Below are 26,919 nucleotides of genomic sequence, written 5' to 3' on the forward strand. Positions count from 1 at the left end.
AACTTGTGCTGCTATATATAACATTCTGTCTTCCACTAAAATACGATTCTAATCATATACTGTACTCGCTCATTTAAAAAAAAAAAGTAAAATTTTAGTTTCGGTCACCTTGTACAAGTATTTGGATATCCAACCTAAACTAGCCGCAGAATTCATGAATCACAGGTATATCAAACCTAACCGGGGGCCTTTCTGGTGGGAATTAAATTCCTAAGATTCCCAGGATGACCGAAACTAAAATTACACTGAATACAACCATTCCTAGACCTACTAACATCCCAATATTGTTAATGCAGTGATTTTCTCTTTCTACTCGACAACAAAATAATCTCTGGTTCAAGCCGGTTACAATTTAGATACTCTTATCTACATTCATTATGGAATGGTGGTATCTTGATGGTGTGCTGGAATACGTGACAATGTGAGCGCAAGAAGACTGACGCTTGGCCTTGAATAAGTTCAGGGAGCACTGGCAGACGCAGAGGAACCCCCTTGGCCCCCATCACCAGCCAGCCCGAGTGGCAACGTCGCATTATCACGGCCAGCCTGAAGCATTCTTTATGGCGCTACAAGCATATTTGTGATCATAATAACTAAGACAAAGTCACTGTTACAGAGTATTTTATGTCTCCTCGGGTAATTTACTCGGTAAACTTATCGAATTTCCTTGAGCGCGGCCATTTACCCCTCAACGAATTGATGGGTCATGCAAACACTGCCACAACGGTGTTCCGGAACAGTGAAAATCTTTTGAGCCAAATATTACGCCAAACTACATTTTGAAGCACTCACTACATATGAGTACCATCTGAATAACTTACTTGATATTATAACATTAAATCTAACACCACTTCACTCGTTCAACAGTACGTATGCTGGTATTACACGACCACATCCCGCCCGTGGTAAGCCCACGACAATGGCGGGAACGACTGAGCATCGTTTTGCGCATAGCTCCGCCTTTCCTCGCAGCGTCCCGAACCAATACCTACACCACGACTTAAGCTTACCCAAAGGAATATTTTTAAGCAATATGCAACATTATAATATACCCTGATGTCAGATACGCAAGTAAATAAATAAATACGGTACCTATAATCTCCTTAGAAAAATTAAATTTATTTTTTTAATTATTAAAAAAATACGCGTACGAAACGGCGTTTGAAAAATATACTCGTATATAGTATATATACTATATAACTCATCAATTGTTGACTAATTTTTTTTCGTTCATATGATCTTCGTTTGTTAAAAAACATTCACTTTACATTCATTTAACTAAAATATTTAGGTTGTGAGCTCAATAAATATCAAGTTCAGGAAAAGACTTAGCATATACGACACAAAGAAATATTCTAGAGTAGAATGATACTAATTACTGTACTATGGTACATCCCTAGTTATCTGATGCCAACAAGAAATATTATTTTTTTACATACAACAGCTCTCGACGAACTGAACACTTTCGTTTCACAAAAACGAACTCTGGGAGGTGTACAAAAACCCTTATGAGTGCAATGATAATTAAATAAATTAAAGCCAGACTTGACAAGTACACATTACGAATGGATAAGAAAGATTAAAATGCATGACATGAAATGAAAGTTTATTTTTAAGGAGTTGTAGGTTAGAGGTGAAGGAAAGACAGGAGAAATTTGCCCAACAACTCAAGTGATACTCAGGTAACAATAGCATTGAAGTTGCTGAGCATAAACTTTTATACACAGTAGGTAATAGACAGACAGTAACTGCCGTTTGATTCAGATATACACTTATCAATGTTTACTATCACGGATTAATTTACCTGTTAACATTAAGTTGACTTAAAATAACTTTTCGGTCATACACAGAAATCGTGGGGTTTTTTTTTATTCTTCTTTCATGCTTTCACTAGAATATTTGCGTTTGGGTAAAACTGAGAATTCCTCATTACAACTTTCACCTCATAAACGACATGGATATCGGCGTAGACAGCAACAAAAGTAAATTTGCTGATGGCACTAAAATAGGACGTATATTTAAATCTGACGAGGACTCCGCAAAACTACAGGAAGATCTAAACAAATTTTTCGAATGGTCTGAAAAATGGCAGATGAGATTCAATGTGGACAAATGTAAAGTACTCAGTATAGGAGATGTAAACAGGGAAACCAGATACCAGATGAACAACGATGTTATTGAGAAATCCGACTGCGAGAGATTTAGGAATAATGATAAGTAGGAATCTTAAGTCAAGTAAACAATGTGTATTTGCTCGAATCAAGGCTAATAAAGTACTTGGGTTCATACAAAGGAGTGTTAGTTACAAGACTAGCGAGGTCATCTTAAAACTATATCTTGCGCTTGTGAGACCTCACTTGGATTACGCAGTTCAAGTCTGGTCACCGTATTACAGAGGTACTCAAATTATCCAACCAGGAGCGAACTCGTAACAATGGTTTTAAATTAGACAAATTTAGATTTAGGCGTGAAATAGGTAAACATTGGTTTGGAAATAGGGTAGTGGACGACTGGAACAAGTTACCAAATATCATCATTAACTCGAATACGCTGGATAGCTTCAAACATAGGTTGGATGGATATATATATATGAGCAATAGGGGTTGGGTGTAAATAGGACTGCCCAGTATGGGCCAATAGCCCCGCTGCAGTTTCCTCCATTCTTATGTTCTTAACAGTAGCCCACCAAACACTTCCTCAAAAGCAGTTAGCTTTCTGGTTACTACACACAAGTGTTTACTTGACACTGCACATGTTGACTAAATACTGGTGTAAAGTGCTGGCTATAACACTAACGCCACATGCTCACCATTTGTACATGATTACAATAGTAGTAGCATAGAACGTTGACTTAAACAGGAGTTGGGACAATGTTCTTAAAAACTACTGTACTACTGTATTGTAATCATATACTAATGGTGAACATGTGGTGTTAGTGTTATAGAAAGCACTTTACACCAGTGTTTAGTCAACATGTGCAATGTCAAGCAAACACTAGTGTAGTAATCAGAATGTGAACTGCTTTTGAAGTATATACAAGTCACTTGCGAGGGAAACGTCATAGAAGGTGTCTTAGAATTTTTTAAATTTTTGATTGCAAAGATAAAACTCCTAAGAGTCCATGGTTGTGTGAAAGTAAAACAATACCCAAACGCATAGTACGCCACGTTATTACTCTTATCTTCATTTCCTCGTTTAGTAATGCGATGAATTTGAAAAATTACCCCGAATTGCATTATGTACACATTCAATTAACTTTTGGAAATTAATTAGGCCAAACAGGAAGTACCATACTGAGTAACGCGGATGCAACTGTCTCAAGTAATACAGCAGCACAATGTTGTAACATCAGATGATAACCTAAAGCATGTGTGGGGTACAAATGCGTTTCTCACGAGACACAAATATGGCAAAACCATAAGTGCACCAACACAAGTAGACTGGATTCCAAGTTAAGTCAGCTTTACGCTTGAGTGAACCCCCACAAGTTCTAGCCTAGTTTAGTTGGCGACAGGGACCAATGGCAGTTGAGTAAGTATTCATTTAATACGAAACATAAACATTACACCAAGTTCAGCCTGTGTGGAACTAATATTAATGACAAAAGGTTCACCCATGTTACATTTTTTTCACAGAACCTACACTGGTTTCGTACACGGATATGTAGCTAGAATATATATAAATTACGCAAAATATGAAATGAAATTCATACAGCATTTGCATTGCATTATAATTGTTTTTATTATGCTGAAAATGTTATGATTCCTCAACTGCATACATAATTATTGACAAACTTAGGCTCTTCCTGTAAGTTCAGTACACTTTTATATCTGTGGACGATTGCTGTACACCACAAAACGCCCAGCATAATGTTGTCAATGTAATTATTGGTCAACGCCTTACAGGGACAGTAACTCATAATTGGAACTTATATTATTGCAATCACATACTGTACAATACGTCTTTCACTGTACTGTACTTCTATGTCTTCCATGCTCAAAGGTTCTGACCTTCTAGTCTACAATCATAGTACTGTATAACAGATTCCTAGAGCTAGGGAGCCTAACCTAACCAAAGCAGAAGTTTTAGTAGGAAATTCGGATCAGATGACCAGTTAAGGCCATCCTATTAATCTGTAATAAGATTTTGTAGATAAAGAACCCGAGAGCTTTGATGTGATTCACAAGCCTTACTTATTAGTGCAGTATATTTTCATTCCCGTTGGCCAAGTGGTTCCTCTGGATCTTGGAGTATGTCTTTCCCGCATTACTCGAAGTAACTTTGGGAATCCGCTGCGACTGTTATCTTTCATCTAGGTCACACTATATCCACCTTTAAGTTTATGATACACGAGCAATCTCTAAAAACTGCAACACAAATAATCTTGGGGTAAGTAGGCACTACGTGCCAGTCACGCTAAATGGGGGGAGCCTGTGCGAACCTTCCTGCGTGCGCGTCAACACACTACTAACATTAAAACGGCGCGCGCGGCGGGTTTTAAGCACTCACTGCTAAAAGGTGTTCCACTGTATTACAATGTAACTGGCACCATAAATCACGTCAACTTACATTTGTTTTGTACATAATTCCTTCAACAAGCAATTGAAATGAAACTGGTGATTTACAAAACTATTTAAAAACAGTGAAGGTCAAGTCTAAATGAAGATGTGACGATTGCGAGGCCTCAACCCCTCCAGTGTTGGCTCCGCGAGGGTGTGTTACATTACGTATTTTAATAGGAAGGCAAAACAAACAGAATTTGGAAATACTGGACAAATTACAGTTATGATATGACTATTTTCATCATACACCATATCATTAAGTAAATGGAAAAACCTTTGCTTAAATATACTGTACTGTGTGCATAATACACACAGTACTGAAGGTTAGGGTATTATATAACAGCTTACGTATATGAAAAGCGGCCGATGACTACAGAGAGAAGTTTAAGAGTAACCATTTTGAGAATTATAATATTTGTTCTCTGTAGAGTTACCAATTGAGTTACAATTTTTTTTTTAATTTGCTTTATATATATTTCTTAATGAGATCGTCTGTAGAGTTCAAGGTTCTCTCGATCACCCACGCAAAAGAGGAAGTTCTCGATGGTTTACGATCACACGACTGTTTTGGACTTTTGGTGAAATAATGGGTGAGGCTGCCTGATACACAAAAACATAATATTTATTATCATTACATCAAGAAGGTGGTATAGCTCAGTGACAAGACCCACTAATGAAAGCATCAATGGTGTATACGGATGAAACATTACATAAGCACATTTCAGGGGAGGGGGAGGAAGGGACTGTTGCTACGTAACAACAGAGAACTAACAACTGCGTAGCTGGTGGTGGCGTGCTGGAGGGAGACGCCACCCTGATCTCACGTGAATACCAGAGCTTATGTAACAGGACAGCCACGGTTGCGTAATATCAAGCCCTTACTCTCACACCCTCACTGATTCCAAAATACACAAACCTCCCCCCCCCCGGATGCAAGTAACTGAGCAACCTGTTACATAACTTGTTACTCATTACGAAACACGGGAATTGAATAACAGGAATCATTTGTGCTCTAGATAAAAAAACAGAAGAAACGATCTCCTACACATTAGAACCCAGCTTATTTCACCTGATGATTAAATATCCAAAAGTTAACCTTATCTTCCCAGAAAGTGTTAGGGTGTTTAACCATCAGGTGGAATAATCTAAAGGCCTAAGCTGATCCCCGAATAATTATATCAAGATGAAACGGCGAACCACAACATTACATAACCATCAACATTGAATCGTTCACCATTTTTACGTTTTCGCATTTTCCTCTCCATTACCTAACGTCCAATACGCCTTTGTGCCTTAATTGTGTAATACGTATAGCAGAGTTATGTTGTCCTGCTCTTTTAATTGTTTTTTTTTCTGGCTGACCTAAATACGGTAGTGAAATGTAGCGAGTGGAAGCAAGGTACAAACAGTCTCTCTCCAGCAGCGCCACCAAAACACAAACCCTCCGGATACATGAACAAACACCCTCTCCCCAACCCTATCACTTATCCAAAAACAAACTAAGTTTACTATCAACAAATCGTGATCAGATCCAAGCCACACAACCAGGTATTGATACGCTTGATACTCTCGAGGGAAAGTGGTGTGTCTTTTACAAGCGTGGCAGGGAAGGAGTCGAATGCGCCACATTACTTAAGAGTCTTAGATTACGCATCATGATTCTCGTTCCGTCGTTAATCACTAAACACCGGGCTTGCATCACCTAAATGAGATTAAAATTGAAAGGTGACAAGCAACTGAAAACTACCTTGACTGGTCGCTAACTGCTTTAGATTGCTCATAAAAAATATCTCAAGTTTAATAATGTCAGTCAAGTCACGAAAGGCGGATTTGGGGTTAGCATCACCCCCAGTTGCCAAGATGGGGGTGGGTGGAGGAAGGTGATGGGGGAAGGAACGGTCGAGACACATAAGAACATAACATAAGAAATTAAGGAGTCTGCAATAGGCCGGTTGGCCTGTGCATGGCAGCTCCTGTCGAGAGTTACTACCACTCTCTATTATCCATGAATCTATCTAGCCTCCTTTTGAAACTTTCCAGCGTTCCAGCACTTCCTACAAAGTTGCTAAGCTTTTTCCACTCGTCCACCACCCTATTTGTGAACCAGTTTCTTCCTATCTCCCTCCTAAACTTATCCAACTTAAATCCGTTGCTCCGAGTCCTATCCTGCTCGGATATTATAAGAACTTTATCAATATCCCCTTTTTTTATTCCTTTCACCCACTTAAATACCTCTATCATATCTCCCCGCACTCTTCGTCTTTCTAGGGAATGCAGGTTTAGTTTCTTTAACCTATCCTGATATGGAAGGTTTCTAAGTCCTGGAATCATTTTTGTCATTCTTCGCTGCACCGACTCTAGTGAATTGATATCCATTCTATAATAGGGGCACCAGGACTGAACAGCATAATCGAGGTGCGGCCTGACTAGCTCAAGATATAGTTGCAATAAGACCTCTGCACTCTTATTACTTACACTTCTACATATAAAACCCAATACTCTGTCTTATTTCGAAAATTAACGCACTGTTTTCTAGGCCGTAGGTCCGGGCTTACAAGTACCCCTAGGTCTCTTTCACAAGTCGACTTCTCTAAGTTGATGTTGTTAAGGCTGTATATATTGACTGTGAGCAGCGTGAGCAGCGCTGCCTTCGAGTGTCGAAAATACACATTACACACACAATGAAATCTACAATAATCACTTCAATGCTTTTTTGTTTCGTTTTTAACTAGCAAACAAACTAATACTACTCTTGTGATGCTTCATAAATAATACTCCAATTTTCCACTTAAAATATTAATATATTTAGACAGTACTTCAAGGAAGCTCAATGGGGTTGTCAAAGCAACAGTTAAATTCACTCGCTACCTGCAACAAGATAGTGGTCGAAATACTCGTACATTTTTACTGGTTGCCTTTATTCAACCGAATCACCTGAAGATTAGCTCTCCCCTCTCCCCGCTTATTTCATCTATGGGAGCAATGTTGTTTTGTTAGGTTAGTCTAGCGATAAAATAAGTTGGTGATATAGGCTTGGGGGGGGGGGGACCCATTTTCAGGTGATCCATTCAACCCAATGCAAGCTTTTCTTAGTGATAGATATTTTTTTTCAAAAGTGGGATAAATTTTTTCTTCCAAATTTGGTTTATCGCAGGTAATCCACCATTCCTCGATCATCCTTGCATCAACAGTGAAATATTACGTAACTAGGAAGTACCCCAAACATAAACCTCTCCTGCCAGAAGCATCATACCATGGTTCACTCAGTTGCCATTCACCGCCACAAAAATATACCTTCTCTGATCCGCCACCCCATATCCTACCACTTCAACTACCCACTCGTAAGCTATTCACCCAACAAACTAGGCACATATATGCTATCTTTTTCTTAAATCATAAAACGACCATTCTCCATACCTGGCTTAGTAAAGGTTATAAGACTATAATCAGAAGAAATGGTTCACTTCAAAAACACCATGGCTGGAAATTTAATGTTTTCAAGCCTAGGTTCATTATGCAGGATGACAGGAGACAAAGTTTACATTTAATTACACCGTCTCGGATACCAAGGTGCCACGAGTATATTCCTCCAGTGCAGCAGCTAACTAGAGTACAATAGAGAAACAATCGAGCTCAGGTATATCTATTAAATAGGATCACCTGAATAATAACCCTCCCCCACCAACTTATGGGAAACTTTATTATGAAGAAGCTGTAACAAGTTTAACAGCCCATACTAGGCAACCCTGTTCTCAACCAGCACCGTATCACTCAATATACTGTACACTATCTGTTCAACCTATATTTAAAGTGTCATGGGGATTTCGTATTAATGATGGTGTTTGGTAACTCGTTTCAACTGATGATTAAACATTCTAAAACACTACCCGGGGAGGTTGGGTTAGGTTAGGAAGGTTAATCTTAAGGTGAAATATACTAGGGGGGCTAATCTTCAAGTGACCCGTTAAAGGCAATGACTTCTATTAGTTATTCCTTGGTGATAATAGAATTAACATACTATATACGACAACAATATACAATACATAAGGTTAGTGGGTAACTACAGACTATTAAAACCTACACGATGTCGCGCAATGTTTCTTAATGCAACTAGAGACATTTGAGTCCATTATAAGATGCCATTAAGATCAGACTAAAACAAAGTGTAGAAAACCAGGTAAGCACGAAGGGAGTGCTTGGATGAGTCACCTGTGTATTGGCGCCCCAATGTCGCCGCCACTCTTGGATAACCACCCACCTCGCTCCGCTCTCTCTCACATTTCCACCACATACTTCAGAGCTCGTCGCCCCCTCCCTCACCCCCAGGTTGCACTAAGCATTGTTCTCCGAAATTGTTCAGAGGAATAGTATGACCTCTTTCCCTAATATAAATACATATTCTATGCTACTGTATATTGGCAAATGATTCGTGTACTATACTTTGTCTTAAGTTCTGTGACATATACCAAATAATGTATTGTTTTGATTGTTAAAATAAAATAAAATAAACAAAGTATATTAATTTTTACACTTCACAAGTATAGTGAACCATAACCCGACAAGCCCAACGCCATCATGTCTAACCTAGAGGGGTTCCCGGGGTCCTTGGTGAGCACCAAGCCTAAATTAGCACCAGCCGTCCCTCTTAAAACCTGTCAGTAGGCACCTAAACTTCCTGAGGCGTTTTGAAAATTCCTTTAAAATTTTCTCCATCTCCGGCTGCGACGAGAGAAAATATACAAGGGACTGTAATGATCTTAGTCAAGTTAAGTTTAATATTGTGCCAGTCCCCCCCCCCCCTTAGCCTTGAGTTGGGGTACAGTCACACACTGCGTTACTTACCACAGCACTTCATGTGTGTGGGAGCCTCACTCTCACGCTATTATAGTACTCTCATTCTCTGGCAAAGATTCAATGACAAATTTGTACCATGTTAATCAATGTAAACTTGAGACAATGTTACTTAATATCTATCTACCTACTATCTATATAAGTTAATGTCTAAAGCTATGTCAGTGTATTTTTTTTTTACTCCGTCAGTAACATTAAGTTTTCCTCCAGCAGTTAGTGGCGTATTAGCTGCTATACTTGTGTACTTTTAACGAAATGGTCTCTATACCGGAGCATAAAGTAAAAAAACAACCCTTAGTCAGAGTGGAGGAACATTCTTAATTTGTAAACAACCAATCTTAAACTTTGTGACATTTATTTTTCAACTGATCCTGAATTATGTTTATGCACTGTTCTCCATTTTGAAAGCTATATACAGTTGTGGATAATACGACTTCATTCAACAGGGTGGGAGTGTAAGCTGCGGCTGCTATACAATTAAAAATAAAGTGGTAGCAAGGAGAAAAATCCACACGTTTAATCTCCACCTGTATGATTAATCTCCACCTGTATGTTTAATCTCCACCTGTATGATTAATCTCCACCTGTATGTAACGTTGCCAAACATCCATCTACCCTCACCCGTTTCGGGGGACATTACAAACCGACAGACGTGAGAAGTGCCTTGCCTACAGGTACGTCGGTGTAAAGTAATCCTAGGTGGTCCAACAGCTTTTTCCCCCACCTGGCAAAAACCTGGTGAACGTGTTTTTGGTGGTCAGGTGGCAGGCAGAGGCAACCACAACCCAACCTCACCACAATCCCTCCTGGCATATTTACACATTTTAGATCAAGTGCTGTTTAGACGCCACAGCTAAATTTAAACGAAGAGCAACCACGCTAACTTAACCTAACTAAATCCATTCTAAGGAAACATAATATAACCAAACCTATCCTAACCAAATTACGTTATGTACCCACCATCATTATCCAACGCATTTAAATTTAATCTATTTCTATCTGAACCACATGAAAAATACAACCAACCAAAGTAACAAATTATACAAAATGCTACGACAGGAACTAGGCGCATAAACATTCTACTTTATTTCATTTACGCACACACACAAAGATAACAGACATGATCCCTACACGATGTGACTCATGGCCACTGCAAAATCCAGTTTTCACGTAATCTGAATCTACTGCTAGCAAGTTTCAACGACACTACATGTGATATACAACTCTTAAATAGAACTAACACCAAATACTTAGCTGAGCTGCCGGGTGGTTCTGGCCATGAGGTGAAGGAGTTATCTTGAGGTAACACTAGACGAAGCCTATCTGGTTATCTGATTCTAACGTGTCATTCCATTATTTAACTAAACGCAAACCCAAAATCCCAGGGTTCGTCGCCATCTCTCTTTCGACACCTACAAGTACGAGCTATAATAATAATAATAATAATAATAATAATAATAATAATAATAAAAATGATAATAATAACAATAATGAAAAAATAAGTTATTTTGAAGTTAACGGTAAATCAGGAAAACTGTCGACCAGATGTACGACAACTTCAGCAGGAACGGCCGCGGGTGACGTCACTATTGAACACTGCCACACGTCGTTGATCTGATTCTATCCCCGCCGTTAAAACTTCAGGAAAACATACAAATACACATTTCTCCCAGCCAAAACTACACTGAGTAGCACCATATCTCGTAACAGAACAAACACTGAACCTGTAGATATAATACTCGTTTTGTTACCAAGATACAAAAATTACCGATAGCCATTTTCCCAACACACGGTTGCCAACAATGCAATGCGATAATTTAGTCATAGCATTTCATGTGCACTGAACAAGAGGTTTATGTTGTGAATAGAACGTTCTCAGCCCGGATAGCGACACCCCACCTGACACAGCAGGTAAAAGATAACCTTTACCCACAGGGAGAAAGAATAACAAATAAGAGTACGTAAAGTCCACTAATGAATTTTACAGTAGGTGTGTCCGATAAAAGTTTGGTACTGGCAGACTTGCTTATCTTTACACCAGATTGTTCCTCCATCAATAGTCAGTGTGTGTGGTGTGCCCTGACTGAGCTTACTCACCTACTTGTATCAACATGTCACACCCACGCCAGCTTACCACATTACCTCCAGCTAACAAGTATCCCATGACCCATACCCATTCATTTCAGGCCAGACAGACTGACTACAGTACAACCGGGGTTGCCTCTACTGCCATTTATGTACTTTACGATGAGAAGCGGAGTAAAAATTTAAAAAAATATACATGGGAGGGAGTGAGGGAGGGAGACGGAAACGAGTGGGGGAAACTAATACGTTGATGGAGACGAAAATCACTTAATTGGTTACTATCAGAACCTAACAAGAAAGGTAAAAACAGAAATTAGGAAAGCAAAGAGAAATTATGAAATCAAGGTAGCAAACGAATCGAAAAATAACCCCAAAGCTTTTTATCAACGGTATAAATTAAAGGTTAGAGATACAATAGGTCCCCTTAAAACTACGACAGGAGAAATGACTGATGATGAGTTAGAAATGTGTAGTACGTTAAATAGTCATTTTCGCTCCGTATTCACAAATGAAAACCTAGCACAGTTTCCAGAAGTTCATCAGGTATATAACGACAGTATAGAAAATATGTTGATGAATATCAATATTACTAGTAACGATGTGCTTAAAGGAATTAACAAACTGAAGCCTCATAAATCGCCTGGTCCAGACGAGGTATATGCTAGAATATTAAAAGAATGTAGAGATGAGTTGAATAATCCATTAGCAGTTTTATTTAATAAGTCATTAGAATCGGGCCTAGTGCCAGAAGCTTGGAAACTTGCAAATGTAGTTCCGATTTTCAAAAAAGGTGATAAATCAATTGCATCAAATTACCGTCCCATTAGTCTCACGTCAATCATAGGCAAGTTGCTAGAGTCAATTATTGCTACGAAAATCAGAAGCCACCTTGAAACATTCAACTTAATTCATTCTTCTCAGCACGGGTTCACCCAGGGACGTTCTTGTCTCACAAATTTGCTTAGCTTTTTCTCAGAAGTATATGAAGCGGTAGATAATGATAAGTCATGTGATATAATTTATTGAGATTTCAGTAAAACATTCGATAGAGTCCCTCATGAGAGATTGATAAGGAAGGTAGAAGCACATGGAATAGGTGGATCATTATTAAAATGGATTAGGTCATGGTTAACTGGTAAGAAACAAAGAGTTAGCATAAATGGATTTAAGTCAGACTGGGGTGCGGTCAAAAGCGGAGTTCCCCAGGGATCTGTATTAGGCCCTCTGCTGTTTGTTATATTCATTAATGATCTTGATTTAGGTATAACTAGTAGGATTAGTAAATTTGCAGATGATACCAAAATGGGGAGAGTGATAAATTCAGACAGTGACTTTGAACACCTTCAAAGAGATCTAGATACCTTACATGAGTGGTCAGTAGACTGGCAAATGAATTTTAATACTGATAAATGCAAGGTACTACAGATAGGGAAGACGAATACAAACGTTAAGTATAAACTAGGTAACACGGAAATAAAAAACTCAGATTGTGAAAAAGATCTAGGTGTATTTGTTAGCAACGACTTGAAACCTAGAAAACAATGTATTAGCGTTCGCAACAAGGCAAACAGGATTCTTGGGTTCATATCTAGGAGTGTGAGTAACAGAACTGCTGACGTTATCTTGAAACTTTACCTAACATTAGTGAGGCCACACATGGATTATGCAGTTCAATTCTGGTGTCCTTATTATAGAATGGACATAGATTCTTTGGAGACAGTACAAAGAAGAATGACAAAAATGATCCATGCACTGGCCAATCGGCCTATTGCAGATTCCTTATTTTCTTATGTTCTTTTGTTCAGTTGACCCCACGTAGTGAGATCAGGCATTGGGAGGATTGTCATGGTTTGGGTGAAATATAAATTTGGGCTCAGAAAATCACAGGAGAGGCTTTCATTCTGAGTCCATGTTCCTTTGGAAAAGGATTCTTCGGAGACGATGAAGAAGGCTCCGCAAATGTATGCGTTGACGAGGGTGGGGCTTCATGGCCTGGCTGGCGAGATGACACACCTCTGGGTGGACCCCGAGCACCATGTTGGCCAGGTTAGACAACAAAACTCCAAAGGAGTATGTGTCCGAGGCCTTCGTGCTGCTATAGCCCTCACGGACCTCGGGGGCCATCCAGGGGTATTTCCCTGTGCCGCCGACGAACTTAATGTTCTCGTGGCAGTAACAGGCCAAACCCACGTCAATAATGCTGACTTGTGGGTTGGCTGGTGGACCGTTGATGAGAATGTTGTCAAACTTTAAGTCATTATGGATCAATCCTGTTTGGTGAAATCCATACAGTTGCTCCCCAATCCGCAGTGCCAAGTCTAGTATGTCATACTGGGTGAATTTTTCCTCCACAAATTCTTCAATAATGTCCTACAGTGTGTAACGCCCTTTGAATTCCTGCAAAATAGCTGGTGGATCCTGACAGAAACCAGTCACCCTTGGTGCCCCGCCGGCCCCGTTGAGATGAACTAGTTTTTCTGCCTCTTTCCAGAAGCTCTTTAGTGAAAGAGTCTTATGGGCCACCTTCAGGACGTTTTGCTCCCCATACCAATCAACTAAGTAGGCAGCGCCGTGTGACCCTGATCCTAGACAGGTATAGCTGTAATCAACGAGGTACTGCACCTCTTCCCAGTCGAGAACATAAACACAATCCATCTTAAAAATTTATTTTGCCAAGTTCTTCTGCAGCTCTAGGGACCTCATGTCGAAATTCGGGGTTGAAAATTAAAAGTCAGTTGGATTTTGCTCTGTTTATACTGCGCAGCACACCAGAGAGTGTAAATGTATGTGTAGTAATGATATCATTAGAACATGTAGCACTACTATAGTAGAGGAAATGTAATGATGTTATAGTGAACATGTAGCACTAGTGTAGTAGAGGAAATGTAGTAATGGTGTTATAGTGAACATGTAGTACTAGTGTAGTAGAGGAAATGTAGTAATGGTGTTATAGTGAACATGTAGTACTAGTGTAGTAGAGGAAATGTAGTGATGATGTTATAGTGAACATGTAGTACTAGTGTAGTAGTGGAAATGTAGTACTGATGTTATAGTGAACATGTAGTACTAGTGTAGTAGTGGAAATGTAGTAATGGTGTTATAGTGAACATGTAGTACTAGTGTAGTAGAGGAAATGTAGTAATGGTGTTATAGTGAACATGTAGTACTAGTGTAGTAGAGGAAATGTAGTGATGATGTTATAGTGAACATGTAGTACTAGTGTAGTAGTGGAAATGTAGTACTGATGTTATAGTGAACATTTAGTACTAGTGTAGTAGAGGAAATGTAGTAATGATGTTATAGTGAACATGTAGTACTAGTGTAGTAGTGGAAATGTAGTGATGATGTTATAGTGAACATGTAGTACTAGTGTAGTAGAGGAAATGTAGTAATGATGTTATAGTGAACATGTAGTACTAATGTAGTAGTGGAAATGTAGTGATGATGTTATAGTGAACATGTAGTACTAGTGTAGTAGTGGAAATGTAGTACTGATGTTATAGTGAACATGTAGTACTAGTGTAGTAGAGGAAATGTAGTGATGATGTTATAGTGAACATGTAGTACTAGTGTAGTAGAGGAAATGTAGTGATGATGTTATAGTGAACATGTAGTACTAATGTAGTAGTGGAAATGTAGTGATGATGTTATAGTGAACATGTAGTACTAGTGTAGTAGAGGAAATGTAGTACTGATGTTATAGTGAACATGTAGTACTAGTGTAGTAGAGGAAATGTAGTGATGATGTTATAGTGAACATGTAGTACTAGTGTAGTAGAGGAAATGTAGTAATGATGTTATAGTGAACATGTAGTACTAGTGTAGTAGTGGAAATGTAGTACTGATGTTATAGTGAACATGTAGTACTAGTGTAGTAGAGGAAATGTAGTGATGATGTTATAGTGAACATGTAGTACTAGTGTAGTAGTGGAAATGTAGTAATGATGTTATAGTGAACATGTAGTACTAGTGTAGTAGAGGAAATGTAGTGATGATGTTATAGTGAACATGTAGTACTAATGTAGTAGTGGAAATGTAGTGATGATGTTATAGTGAACATGTAGTACTGGTGTAGTAGTGGAAATGTAGTGATGATGTTATAGTGAACATGTAGTACTAGTGTAGTAGAGGAAATGTAGTGATGATGTTATAGTGAACATGTAGTACTAGTGTAGTAGAGGAAATGTAGTAATGATGTTATAGTGAACATGTAGTACTAGTGTAGTAGTGGAAATGTAGTAATGATGTTATAGTGAACATGTAGTACTAGTGTAGTAGTGGAAATGTAGTAATGATGTTATAGTGAACATGTAGTACTAGTGTAGTAGAGGAAATGTAGTGATGATGTTATAGTGAACATGTAGTACTAGTGTAGTAGAGGAAATGTAGTAATGATGTTATAGTGAACATGTAGTACTGGTGTAGTAGTGGAAATGTAGTGATGATGTTATAGTGAACATGTAGTACTGGTGTAGTAGTGGAAATGTAGTACTGATGTTATAGTGAACATTTAGTACTAGTGTAGTAGTGGAAATGTAGTACTGATGTTATAGTGAACATGTAGTACTAGTGTAGTAGAGGAAATGTAGTAATGATGTCATAGCGAACATGTAGTAATGATGTTATAGTGAACATGTAGTAATGATGTTATAGTGAACATGTAGTACTAGTGTAGTAGAGGAAATGTAGTGATGATGTTGTAGTGAACATGTAGTAATGATGTTATAGTGAACATGTAGTGATGATGTTATAGTGAACATGTAGTAATGATGTTATAGTGAACATGTAGTACTAGTGTAGTAGTGAAAATGTAGTACTGATGTTATAGTGAACATGTAGTACTAGTGTAGTAGAGGAAATGTAGTACTGGTGTTATAGTGAACATGTAGTACTAGTGTAGTAGTGAAAATGTCGTACTGATGTTATAGTGAACATGTAGTACTAGTGTTGTAGTGAACATGTAGTACAAGTGTTGTAGTGAACATGTAGTAATGATGTCATAGTGAACATGTAGTACTAGTGTAGTAGTGAACATGTAGTACTAGTGTAGTAGTGAACATGTAGTACTAGTGTAGTAGTGAACATGTAGTAATGATGTCATAGCGAACATGTAGTACTAGTGTTATAGTGAACATGTAGTACTAGTGTTATAGTGAACATGTAGTACTAGTGTTATAGTGAACATGTAGTACAAGTGTTATAGTGAACATGTAGTACTATAGTGAACATGTAGTACTAGTGTAGTACATGTAGTACTAGTGTTGTAGTGAACATGTAGTAATGATGTCATAGTGAACATGTAGTACTAGTGTAGTAGTGAACATGTAGTACTAGTGTAGTAGTGAACATGTAGTAATGATGTCATAGCGAACATGTAGTACTAGTGTTATAGTGAACATGTAGTACTAGTGTTATAGTGAACATGTAGTACTAGTGTTATAGTGAACATGTAGTACAAGTGTTATAGTGAACATGTAGTACTAGTGTTATAGTGAACATGTAGTACTAGTGTTATAGTGAACATGTAAAGAAGGACAGCCCCAACTCATTTAACCTAACGTACAGCCAGAAAGACAAAGAAAGATAATGGTAATTAAGACAAACAGACACATATAAACAGATAGATAGGAAGAAAAGAAGAGAGAGAGAGAAGGGTAATACAAACTGCTCACAAGAAGCACTTCTAAATATATATCCTTATCAAATGTCCGACCTCGGTTAAGTTAGGATTATATTAACCTTCAGGCGAAATAAGGAGAGGTACCTAATCTTCAGGGGTTCCAATGCTTCAAATCTCATAATAAAGCGAAAGTTGCGAGCTCCACTCGCCCCATTAAAGAAACAAGATGCAACACGCACAAAAGCCTGAGTCACTCTCGCTGTCCGCCACACCTCATGTGTCTGTCTGGCTGCTGGCTGCTGAGTAACCTAACCTATCCCACAGGAAATGCCATGTTGATGCTGCTAATTATTTGTTATTTACTTTTCGTTGTAAGTATTTTGCAAATACAACTCTTTATTACATAGCCACTAGCAATATAAAGGGTTTACGTAAGGTAGTTCAAATGCTCTTAGACAGGATAAATATACCGTAGTAAAAATAATTAAACAAAATCCGAGAAAAATTCAGAATATATTGTTTAATATATTAAATATCTTTATAATTACTATACAAATTTCTAACCAAAACTTTATAATATTACACCATACTGTGAATTATTCTTCACAACGTAAGCATGTTAGCATACTCTGGGCCACACCATCTTTAAACTTATCAGTATTAATAAGTTACAATTCGATCATATTAGTTCAGCTGAGAGCACTGTGAGTGTACGCGTGAGAGGAACACTTGTTACTACACATTGTACAAATCTAAGTATTTAAAGGTGCGGTCCCTCAACAGTGGTGTGACGAATGTATACTGTACACCTCTAGTTAAGGGAGCCAACATCATGGCTGGTGTTGTTGCATTGTGTCAATATCGGCCTTCACTGGCTTTAGCTCCGGCTACTGAAGGTGTTAGGTTACTGCTCCTGACCATACATCCGTTAAGAAAAAAAAAACATTAACTTCCGTGATCATTACAGTATGCGGGAATATCATGTACAGTTGCCAGCAATAGTTCTCCCACAGCCCTGTGTAGCAGGTTGTGGGAGGATTTTTACTGGCAACTGTACGTTCACGGCATTTATTTTGTAATGAGCTTCAAAACACATTCTCCATTTCAAAGTGAAATCATGTAGGTGATCCTATCAGGAGAAATCTATTCAGAAACATAATTTACTGTGTTTTCGTGACCCAAGACTGTAGGTGAGGAAAGTGACTGTCTCGGAGCCTACCGTGACTGAGGTTACCAGATAAGGCAATGCATGACACCACGGTAATCCTTACTATTCATGGTGAGCAGCGTAGCCCCACCAGCCAATACGAATTGTTGCTACCACACACCTAGCGCCAGGTAAGGTTGCCCTGCATTTATAAGTCGCTCTTAAATCCTTACAACTTCCACGTTACGTCATCCATGAATCCGATGCCGAGTATCCCAGAGATTTCATTCCCACAAGCCAGATCGTTATTTTTTATTTATTTATTGTATATGCCTTCAGTAAGTAGAGAGGAAGATGTACATAAAAGGAACATCAATTATCTAGTACAGTTGTAGTGACCTGATCTGTAATCCCTTTTTTGAGCACAGAATGAGTAAGGAGTGCACAATAAACTAGCTCCTGTCCGCGGTAAAATTCAAACATACGCTCCTACACGAAGTACCCCAACATGGACGAGGACAAGGAAGAGAGGCAATAAAGAACCTGTGAGGGTGGATCAAGGTTACCACCACACCACACGACCAAACACTTCCGCCACGAAACATCAACTATATATACTACACTCTACCATTACTACCATCACACATAGTTCCCTTGGTCCATCACACACACACACACGCTACCAGGGTCCACAACTACCACCACCAAACCTAGAGATGAAACAGAGAGCCAGTGACGTAGTACTGTGAAGGGTAGTGTAGGGGAGGTTACTTCTGCCAAGGTCATGAGCCCTATACTGCACTGTACACGGTAGTTGAGAGACTGGGGTCGACCAGATGCTAAGTAAACAAGGAAGCTGTTAGGCGAAAAGCTGAGAAAAGTGCAGCAAGTCTCTCTCTCTCTCTAACGTTTACTTTGGACAAGGAAGAGAAGCGACTGTGCCTGGCGTATTAATGCTCCTGTACCTGCCGTGTTCCTAAACCTGTTGTCCTGTACCTGTTGTGTTATTATCTCTCTCTGAGCTCCCCCCCCCCAACAAAAAAAATATCAAGAAGAATTGTGAAAGGAAGAGGACTGACTACTAAGGTGGCCTTCAGTCAACCAGCTACTCTCAGCTCACACGTCCGCTGTAGCATGGTCAGCAAGGTGGTGGTATGGGCACTGAACACCCACTCACCCACATCCTTCACCACTACCACACAGCCTCCGCCATCACCACCACCACACAGCCTCCTCCACCACCACCACACAGCCTCCTCCACCACCAGCCACCTCCCTCCACCACCACCACACACCTCCACCACCACCACACAGCCTTCACCACTACTGCCACCACCACACACCCTCCACCACCACCACCACACATCCTCCTCCACCACCACCACACACCCCCTCCATCACCACCACACCCTCCACCACCAAAACCCAAGAACGGACTCCACATCAACATACTGCACAAAAATTTCTTCACTTGTGGCGTCAGAGGCCCATAGCAAGACACTGAGGACTAAAGAAACAGATTACTAGTTGGTGGTGGTAGAGAGGGAGATGGGAGGGGTCAATGTGAGAAGGAAGAGGCAAAGGGAAACCGAATCTAGGACGAAGCAAAAACTTGATGAGGCGCGCGCGCACACACACACACAGAGGCAAATGGTAATGTACTGGGAGGGGGGGTGGAGGGAGGTAGGAATAGGGTGGAAGAGGGGGGAGGGTACACTGAGTACGGAACACCGAATGACGGTACCCAAGAGGACTGAGAGTGAACCCAACAAACATTACTTACCTACTTCCTCCCTCTGCTACCTCAGTCTTACCCCCCGGACACCCTTCTCTCCTCCTCCTTTCCCTCCACCATAATATCTCAAACAAACGTGTTGTCATCCTCACAGAAATTGACACTTGTAATCAGTCCAATTCTAAAACGATTACTTCATTCTAACCTAAATGACCCTGGGAATTACTGAACGGCGCCCCTGATTTAATTGGGTACTTGTATAGACTTAAGAATCACCGTATGATCTGCTTGACACTGACCCTCTTTGATATAATTAACGAGACCCAATGACCGACATTAAAGACCCCGACACCCGAGTCAAAGAATGACCATTGCTATATACTTCTGAACCCTTTGATTCATTTAATAATGGTCCTATTGACTTGTGCTATATCGTAAAAAAAAATATTTACCACCATAAAAAACTACACCCCTCTCAAGTCTATAAAACAAGACAAATAACGAAGCAATTGTGTTGAACTGGCAAGTGCGTGTGTGCTTGCGACCCGCCTCAGCAGCAGGTGGCGGTACACTAGTGTCAAAATGGACCAAACGACCTCCGATATACACGGCTCAAGGACCCTGGTTGGTTCACAGTATATCTCCTGCCCGCCAGCACCTCCACCTGATACACCCACAACACTGTCTTCACTCCCCAGGACACTTAGTTCATAATTTACAACGTATTTATTGTGAGATCGCCTGAAGATTACACCCCATAACTTATTTCACTTTAAGATGAACCACTAGAACGCTAAAATCTGATCAACCTAATCCAACCTAACACTATAACCTAACCTAACCGCCCAGGTAGCATTAGGGCGACATAAGCTGGGTAGTGGCTAATCTCCAAAAATGATCCTTACTTAGTTTTGTCTTAATATGTTTCTACTTTTTATGGTACTTGATTAAAACATTATATTTCGTCTAGCTTTAGGTAAACCACTATTTGGGATAGGGTTAAGTTCCTGGACACCCAATCGCAGATCAGAATATCGTAAATCAGGTTCGTTATAGCAGGACCACGTTGCGTGAGGCCTCATTTTCGACCAAATTGTTGTTACAGACAAAACCGAGACACACCCATAACGTTCAGACAATATTGAGACGTGTATTTTACTTTACATATATTTTCTAATTTACACACACACACACACGTACAAAATCCAATAACTAGACAGTAGTCACACTGTCCCATACGTAAATTAAATAATCGACAAGGCATCTGTCAGGAAAGGCATATTACAAAGAAATTATATACAAGAATCGTAAGACAGGTGGTGTTGGTGTCGAGGCTCGACGGTAGAGCCAACATGTACACACTCCCTCCCAGTCATTGTTCCACCCTCTTTCCCTCCTCCTCCTCTTCACCCCCTACCCCACCCCATCCCGTCCCTGCATGCCGCACCACCAGAGGCATCCCCTGCCACCTCACCTCACCTTCCCTGCTGCAGAAACACTATGAAGACTCCTCCGCCCCCCCGTACAGATCAAACTACCACGCGATGACCTTATTCGATTACAATCCCCCTTCTATTTCACCTGGTGATTAAACGCCCTAACACTAAATGGGGGGAGGGGCAAAGGTTAGGTAAGTATTAATGTGGGTCTTTCTTTAGGTGGCACGTACACTACAACAGTAAGGAGCAGGTGAGGTGAACGTGCCACGGACGTGAACTAGTTATGGCCCTTGGAGGTGGTCAGGGAAAGTTGCTCCCACTCCGGGTTTCAACACAACCATCACCTACCAACACACTTCACTCTCTTTTTCTTCTACCATATCCTCTAACTCACTCTCATACCATAAAGCCCAATAAATAGCTGATTCACCTCCCTTTATGTATAAGGTTTGGTTAACATGTCTTCCTGAGATCCAAACACACGAAGGAATTACCAAATGCATGATACTAAAGTGTTGACTGTAGCGGTGAATGTGCCAGTAGTCACGACACAGCCTATCCATACCTCCCCTTCCTCCTCATCCCGTAAACACTGCATGGCAGTGAACAGTGATATCACCCACATGACTCTGACCTATATATACTGTTAATGAATATGATCTATTCCTTTGTGTATGAACCTCTGTCCTGCGTGGCAGTGAGAAGTGATACCACCCTCAGTGTCAAGACCTGACTGAATTACTCAGAATAGGTAAACTGTACTCCAAGCTTTGTCAATAAATTTGTTAAACTAAAAATCCATTACAACCTACACTCCCCACCCTCACAAGCTACACTCCCCACCACCAAAATCTCTACATCAAACGTCCTTTATTTCCCCTGAAGCAACCACCACCTCCCCCAACACCTACTCCACCACCACCCATCAGCGCAACTTTCCCTCACATCAGTCAGTTCCCCAAGACAACTAACTTTCTTTGTCTTGCCACCACCTCTATCCCTTCTCGCCCACTCAACATCTCTGCCTGGCGCTCTCCTGGTAAAGAGCTTGAAACTGAAAAGACTTGAGGAGATAAAAGAGGGAGGGAAGGAGGGGGGACCTTCATCCACTCTGTGTGCTGGAGGACCGAAAGACCTACTGAGGAATAATGAATGGAAGGGGGGAAAGCCTCCTGGAAGATGATGGAATGCAGTGCGGAGGGTGGACCCGGGGTGAGAGGGGTATAGAGGGGTGAGACAGAGAGACGAGAGGGGGTGAGGATACGACGGGGAGAGAGAGAGAGAGGGGTGAGGGGGGTTGTAAGGATCAATAGCGTGCAGGGTGGGCTGACTCCCCCGACCGGCACCCTACACACATCCCCCGACCGGCACCCGACACACACATCCCCAGACCGGCACCCGACACACACATCCCAAACCGGCACCCGACACACATCTTTGCTAAAGGTCAGGAGGGTTAAGAGACCAACAAAATAGTGACACCCCTGAGCTGGTTTAAGCCGAAAACCATTCCCAACATCCTGTGGTACTCAAATCCCTACATATGGATTCCGATTCCTCTTGACACGATCAGATGCATCTATCTCTCTAAATAAGGGAACACACTTCACTATAAACACCGGAAGAGTACCTCAGTGCCTGGGGGAGTGTGCCAGACTCACCTACCCCAAGACACAGCTAAGTGAGGCGTATTGATTCACCGGTTAATGGTTAATACTCACTGAAACATGAACCCGCTTGAGACAACGTGACGTATGTAATCCTAAATTAACATTAGATTGTGATCACGTGAAGATTAGACAACCCAACTTCTTTTCCACCAGCTGATTAATCACTTTAAAGTTAAAAGTTAACCTGTTCTACCCTCCCCCCTTCCCAAGCAGTGTTAAGGTGTTTAAAGGGTAACTTCCCATGGCTACTATTCGCATTATTGTAAACAAAACAATAATTAACTTTAATGGAAGTAAAGTGGACATCCCCGGTCACCCTCAACACACCTCAAACTCCCAAGCGTCGGGGGGTAAAGTAGGTGAGGGGAGAGGTATAGTCAGACAAATAATGAGGGTAGGAGTTGGTGGGATCAGTCAGGTGAGGGAGGGGAGGTGACAACAACAAGGTGGTGGCTCCCAAGGCTGTGGTAAGGTTAGGTGAAATGAGGAAGGGGAGGGACGACCAGCACCGCAGTTAGCCACACCGAGGGGATCAATGCACGTGCTTGTGGTCACCTCTCTTCATCTCCCCATTCTACACTCTCAGTCATGGCATTCCACACACACACACGCTACCGAGACAAATATAGCCCCTGGTGTTTATTTTAGCGTGTCGTTCTCTTCCCTCCGGCGTGGGGGTGCTGCTCCCGTTCTTCTCCCTCTTGATAGATAGACAGATAGATAGATAGATAGATAGGTTCATCACGTACATCACTGTACTGTAAAGTATATAGATAAAGCAAGTATACGGTTCAGCATGCATATAGACATCGCAGGTACAGACCGTACAGTAAACAATTTCGAATGTACAGTCCGGGTTAAAAAGTCTTGAACACTTGAGAGCATTTGGCATGTAATTACCCGAAGATCTTAGGTATTAAGGAGAGTTTTATCCTATTTTGTGGTTCGGGCATAATATGTGATGACAAGGAGTGTTATTAGTATATCCCAATCATATATGCATAACTCAGAAGTAGATGCCAGATATTGCTAAGTGTTCAAGACTTTTGACCCAGACGGTGCAGGTATATAAAGAATGGTAAACAGTTGGACAATTCGACCAAGACTATCCAACAAGGCCATCAGATGCTTATTTCCAACACTGTCCCCTAGTTCAACGCTCCATTTTTACTGTTATATAAAAAAGTCTAAAACGAATGCATTTTTTACATACACTACACAATTCAGATCCGGTCGAGTAACATTAATATTGTGTAGTGTGTATTTCTAGTTCTAAGATATACACATCCAGCATTATTATTATTAATGGATCACCTTAATATTAGCCACCTCAGCCTATGGTGTTTCATCATCAGGTGAAATAAGCTGGAGTGCCTAATCCTCACGTGATCCCAAACTTCCCTTGTTCCTAAATGACTCATAACTTCTTAGTATTGTTTAGCAGCTACAAAGCCTCTCTGCTTTATCAATTCAAACCCTGGTATTTTATCACACAGCGAGGAGCCCCAAGACGACCCAGCTGCACAATAGTTATTTTGTAGTTGGGCAAGTGAAAGGCGGTAAAGCAGAGTGCCGGCCATGTTGTCTCGTGTACCGAAAGTTTTGTATTCAGTATTGTATCCACATTGCCTTAAATGGGCCGTCAGGCATGGGAGATCCACTTTCATTTTTACATTACCTGTTATAACTTGTAGCCTATCAGTATCTTATCAAAACTCAGATATATCGGAGTCACAGGTGTGGATTCACATAGGCACCCGCTCGCCATATTATCAGTAGGGTAAACCAACCACTGGTGAAGAAAAAATCCTACCCTCACCACATGTTAAGCCCCTTACTTTCAGTGTCAGTATTACCCCCACAATACACTGTTAAGCACCTCTACTTCCCCACATCTACAGTGTCCAGCATGGAACAGTCGATCACCTACCCATCTCACCTGATAATTAAACACATGGGAAGATTGAATTAGGTTACAATATCGTTAGAATGGGTTGTTAATGTTAAGGTGAAATGAACTGGAGGTTAATCTTCAGGTCAAGTTAGGTTAGCGTTGGGTTTGATTTGGTTGGGTTAGTGTTATGTTGGTTTCGTTATTTTAGTGCTAGGTTAGGTTAGGTTAGGGTTGTTTAAACTTCCCTCACACTCCTGTTTGAAACTGACCCAAGTCTCAAGTGTGTGTGTGTGTAGAAAGACCTAACCTAATTGAAACTAACCTACCCTAACCTATCCAACCCTACTCTAACCAAAATGTACATTCCAGATTTAGTTAATGAAAAATCCTTCGTATATTGAAGGAAGGAAGGAAGGCAAAGCACATCAGAGCACATTAACACCCGCCCCTTGCCCCCCCCCCCTCACCCACCCACCCGGCACACCGCACACGTAACTTACCTGCCCTGCTGCCACGTCTAACAAGGAAAAAAAATAAACAGAGAAGCGGCAACGGTGCAAGAGCTGACACACATGCACAACCCTGCTGCATTGTGGTTTTTACCGTGACGGATGACTTAGTGGTGTGAAGCTGTCAGGTGAGCATACTACTACTATTACCTGGATCAGTTTTAATGTTTAATGAAGTTTTTTTTAATCTCACCTCATGGCTCTCTCTCTCTCTCTCTCTCTCTCTCTCTCTAAGTAACTCCTAAGTGACAAGTGGCCCAACAAGAAGCTACACCAACTGTGGTCTTAAGTGACAATATACATTAGAGATTCCAAGAGCCATATGTGTAGTGAAGCAAGTAGCAAGAACACAGACCAGGCCAGGAACCGTAGCAGGAACACAGCCAGGCCATTGAACAGTAGCAGAAAGTGTATATCAACAGTAAGAGTATCCGTAAGAAGGGCGAGAGGGAAGGTACAGGCACCAGCCCCAGGTAAAAAAAAAAGTGGCTCCACAGGTTCGTTTTACTGGCTACCAAATAAATCTCACCAATTATACTCAGAGCGTCATTAACCTCTTATATTAAACATGGGGTATTTCAAGAGTAAGTAAGAGACACAGGAACCAAGTTGGGAGTGGGTTGTGATAGCAGATTAACGAGGCTAGTTTAGCTTAGCAACTAGACCTTGGCGGCAACAGCTGACTCGGCCCCCCCCACCCCCCACACGTGTGCTGCCAACTTGCCTTTAAAAAACATTCCACGTCATCGCTCTCAACAGCCTCCACTCCTTACACTTCAAGTCAAACGTTATCATAGATTGTCTTACAGGTGACGGTAACACAGCATACTTACCCCCACATGGTAAGACACTCGGGGCAGGTGTAGTAGCAGGTAATAATAGGAGCCGGGTCCTCCCAACTATCAGGTCAACATTGCCATATTATCAACCTGCTGCACCACCACCCTAAGGCTTCACTACCTCAGTCGACCTGTACTGAGTTGTTCTTCACCACCCATAATCAACCTGTCGTGTTATCTACCTACAAAGACCTTCACTCAGTCTACCAGTCTTTGGGTGACCTCACCAACATGCCTCCCCGTCTACTCAACCACGAAGCACAGTTACTGTACACCCTGGCTAGCCAATATACCAACAGCTTCCAAGACGGTTATACATTATTATATCTTTGTACTCTTGTTATATTTTGTACTCTTTCCACCTCAAGACGGGAGCCAAATAGATGATTAAACAGACAGATAAGATTCTTAGGATCATCTGAAGATAACCCCCCCATATTATTTCACCTTGAGAATAACCACCCGAACGATAACCTAATTTAACCCCCAGATAGGTGGATTGGGAGGGACTATTCTTCACGTGATCCGATTATTTCTGGTTAATCCTAAAACAGCTAATTACAGTACC

At 40.8% G+C, this 26,919-nt stretch overlaps 1 protein-coding gene across 5 annotated transcripts in view; it reads right to left on the reverse strand.

Moving 5' to 3' along the window:
* LOC121877331 (serine/threonine-protein kinase VRK1-like) overlaps positions 1-26,919 on the reverse strand; it is an 81,935-nt gene that overhangs the window by 24,488 nt on the left and 30,528 nt on the right. For 2 of the 5 annotated variants that reach the window (XM_042383030.1, XM_042383035.1), the window contains exon 1: positions 822-952. The exons of 2 other annotated variants lie outside the window; for them this stretch is intronic. The gene's annotated coding sequence lies outside the window, so the exon portion shown is untranslated. Of the gene's footprint in view, positions 1-821; positions 953-4,193; positions 4,458-26,919 lie in introns of those variants that run through there. One more of the 5 variants, XM_042383034.1, reaches the window with a different exon arrangement.

Source organism: Homarus americanus, unplaced genomic scaffold (assembly GCF_018991925.1).
Source record: "Homarus americanus isolate GMGI-L3 unplaced genomic scaffold, GMGI_Hamer_2.0 scaffold367, whole genome shotgun sequence".
NCBI lineage: Eukaryota > Metazoa > Arthropoda > Malacostraca > Decapoda > Nephropidae > Homarus > Homarus americanus.